Below are 3,905 nucleotides of genomic sequence, written 5' to 3' on the forward strand. Positions count from 1 at the left end.
CTTGTAGTCCCTCATTATAAAAAGCTTAGCTTATCAATATTTTAGACTCTTGGGTGAGGTAGAATTTAACCAAACGAGGGACAACATAAATGGGCTATTTTTTTACATCAAGACATGGCATGACATGGACTTAGGAATACTTAGACAAGTTTACATATCAAAATACATCATGCCCAAATAATCTCTTATATCTAAACTAACTAAGCTATAACCTATCCACATAAGCAATATTTTAATTAGTTTAGATAACATATCCCATTATAATTAAAGTAGCATAAGGTATAGCAAAGTTACTCATAAGCAAACTTTTAAACTTTTAAACTCTCAAGTTCATGCTTTATCCACTTAATACCCTTTAAAAGCAAAAATATAAAATTATAGAACCAAGAAAAACCTTTAACTGAACCTCTTAGCATTCTAAAAACAAATCACTAATAAATCTCAACAAAAAACACATGTTACCAACATATATAGGTTGAAATCACACTAATCATCACCTATGATTAAACCAAGTTTAGTAGCAACATAGCATTTTCGAAATATAGGAAAAAACATAGCAAAACAATTATAATACCATTTAGTTTGGGCCAAAAATAGGGCATACATATTTATTTTCAACATAGGAAATTAACTACACCAAAACACAAGCTAAAACAATTTAGTTGGCTTCCAAAATTACATTAAAAAAAATGAGACAAATTAGGATTTTTACCTTAATCTCTTAGTCCCTTCCAAAACACGAAGTGGAGGACTAATTAATGGTGTAGTCGTGTAGATGAAGAGCAATGATGATTGCACTGTTTTAAGCCCCAAAATCGAAACATCATAAGTAAGAAAAATGGTGAAACTCGAAACCCACATGTAAATCATACTAGGGGATAAACCAAAAGTCTATTACCTTCAAGATTTCACCCTTTGGAAGATGAAATCAAGCTTTGAACCAAAACCGAAAATGGGTAAGATGAGGTACACACGGCTTGGAGATGGAGGAAGATGTTTTCTTCCCTTTCTATGGAGTGGCACGACTTGAAGGGGATGAGAGGAACTTGCTTTCTTGAAGATGAAAAGAAAAGAAGAAGGAAAGGGATGAAGGTGGCGTCAGCCATGGCTTTCTTGGAGAGAAAGATAAAGTTTTTCTTCTTCTTCCTTGGGTGTTGATCGACGGGTTTGGGGTAGAATGCCTTAGGATTAGTTTTTGTTTTCTTCTCTCTTTTGTTGCCTTAACCGATGGGTGCAAGGAAAAGGAAAAGAATTTAGTGGCTTGCTTAGGAAGTTTACAGGTCCAAGGTAGAAAATGACTTTAGCTGCTTTAGTCAAAACTTATCCCATAAGCTAAGGAGATGAATGGTGGAGAATGAATGTGGGAAGATATTTCCCTCACCTACCCATTCTATGGTAGAGAATAATTGGGTCATTTCTTAAATGAATAAAAATTTAGAGGGCTTATGGAAAAATATCTCAAGGTCTTAAAAATATACCCTTGATTTATTATAATAAATCATATTTTAAAATAAAACATACTCATCTTAAAATAAAATAATTAAAAATACTAAAAATCTTTATCTCAAAATATTTAACTTAAAGAATTAATAATATGACGTAAGGGCCTATGTAGTAAGACTTGGGTATTACAATGGCCCCCGAGGCTGACTTGTGCAACATAAAGGGGGAACACCTCTGCCAAGTGTCCCACTCTCCCCTCCTCGCTAGCGACCATTGATTTAGCCTAAGTCACAAAGGAGAGTTCCACAGAAGGTTTGGGCTGGCCAGCGATTGCGTGTGTGGGTCCCGATAGCTATGCCTAGACCCACAACGAAAGTAACACAAGAACAAGGACGACAGACAGCAAAGCCAAGCACGCAAAAAGCAGAAAGATGAAAGTTCAAGAGGAAACCTCATTCATTGATAACAAGTTTACAAATACAAGTTTACAAATACTAGTGAGGAGGTGCTTGGTCGCTGTAAGCTCGAGAGTAAATCGGGCAAATTTCACATTGGCCACAGCAAGCTCGACCTTTAGTTTTGTCACCCTCTTGCCCCGATACCCCCCCTCTAGTTGCCTATGGGACTCCGACAGCTCCAAGAGTTGGGACTCAGCTGCCTCTTTACCTTCTCATAGCTCGAAACATTGCGCTGTTAGTGCATCCTTCTAGGACTACAGCTGGTTGAGGCACCCCTGTAAGTCACGGACCGTGTCCACCACCTTCGCCAGGGTAGCAAAATACACTCTTCCCAACACTTTTGAGTCACCTTTGCCTCCTCTTCGAGGTGAGGTTTCCTTGTTTGCTCTAGCCCCTCTCCTTGGTGGGGATGGTTGTGGCAAACTGTAGATGGAAGATCTCCTACCACAAAGACTTCCTATCAGATTGGAGAGTAGACGCCACCTTGTGTTGGTCCTTATGGCATAAAATGTCAATTTGTTATAGTTTGAATGTGCATTGTGTGAATTTTGTTAGCCTGAGGTAAAAAATGTAAAAACTTTATTATTTGTTGATGGAGGAAAATATACTTTTACCTAAAAACAACTTTTGGCTAGCCAACATGTGTGTGTGTGTGTGTATAATTAGAACTTGACCATGTTTTGAATATGCAGAGTGGTGGACCTAGCTGGGAGGTTCCATTAGGAAGAAGGGACTCCAGAGGTGCAAGCTTGAGTGGCTCAAGCAGCAACATCCCTGCTCCAAACAACACATTCTAGACTATGCTCACCAAGTTCAAGCAACAAGGACTTAATGTCGTTGATCTTGTTGCGCTATCCGGTAATATTTAAAGAGCTAGCTTGAACCTACCATTGTGCCAAACCATAATATGGGTCCTTAATTTAAGGATAAATGATTGATGGAATGGGTGTCCATTGAGATTTTTAATAGTTATGCAGGGAACCACACGATAGGAAATGCCCATTGTACCAGCTTCAGGCAGAGACTCTACAACCAGTCAGGCAATGGGCTACCCGACAGCACAGTTGATCAATGATATGCTGCCCAATGGAGAACCAGATGCCCGAGATCAGGTGGTGATCAAAACCTATTTTTCTTGGACTTTGTCAGCCCACTTGTTATATTCTAAAGGCCTTTCAAGCTTTGATCAAGTTTTTCTCACAAAGAACCAAGCATCCATGGAATTGGTGAAGAAATATTTAGAAAACAACGAGTTATTCTTTGAGCAGTTTGCCCAATCCATGATTAAGATGGGAAATATTTCTCCATTCATAGGTTCAAGGGGAGAGATTAGAAAGAATTCCAGGAAGATTAACACTTGATTTGCTCCATTATAACATTGCAGCTCCATCGAGTGTTGTATGCTTTTCCTACAATGTATTCCTGATTAGTTAATACTATATGACATATTTTAAGTGCTTGGTATATGAACCCGCATAAATGTGCTATATTTACGAGTGATTGAGAATGAAAAGATCTAAGATGAAAAGTAATGTTAATCTTCGAAAATTATCGCACGATTTTGGTAGGTAGGTCACCAGAAGCATAAAATGAAGGAAAAGGCTCAGACACTCCTACCACGGATACAATTCCACACAAGGAAACTCTATACCCAATGGCTCCTATTTCACAAAACGAAACTCTACACCCAACGGCTACATGCACTAGAATGGAAATCGCATCCACCAAATCCTATTAATTTACTTTTTCAAACTTTGTAACATTAAACAAAATACTTCTTTGTACATTCATTTATAACTCAAGGGCTTTCAATAGACTCTCACGGTGTGTAAGAATTTTTCACAAACTCCTGGTATTCAATTTTCTTTATCAGAGCCTTGTGCCAGCAAGAGAGCCTTACTCCCATGGCGTCAATTTCACTTTTGGTCAACAATTTCATGACCTTACGGTTGAACCAAAGGAATTACCCCTTATGGCAGGAGCGGGGTCGTGGCCTTGGCTGAG

General features: G+C 38.5%; 1 pseudogene; it reads left to right on the forward strand.

Annotated features, from left to right (window-relative positions):
- Positions 1-2,587: 2,587 nt before the first annotated feature.
- On the forward strand, positions 2,588-3,262 carry LOC108993514 (annotated as a pseudogene).
- Positions 3,263-3,905: the final 643 nt, after the last annotated feature.

The sequence above is a fragment of the Juglans regia genome, chromosome 11, assembly GCF_001411555.2.
Source record: "Juglans regia cultivar Chandler chromosome 11, Walnut 2.0, whole genome shotgun sequence".
NCBI lineage: Eukaryota > Viridiplantae > Streptophyta > Magnoliopsida > Fagales > Juglandaceae > Juglans > Juglans regia.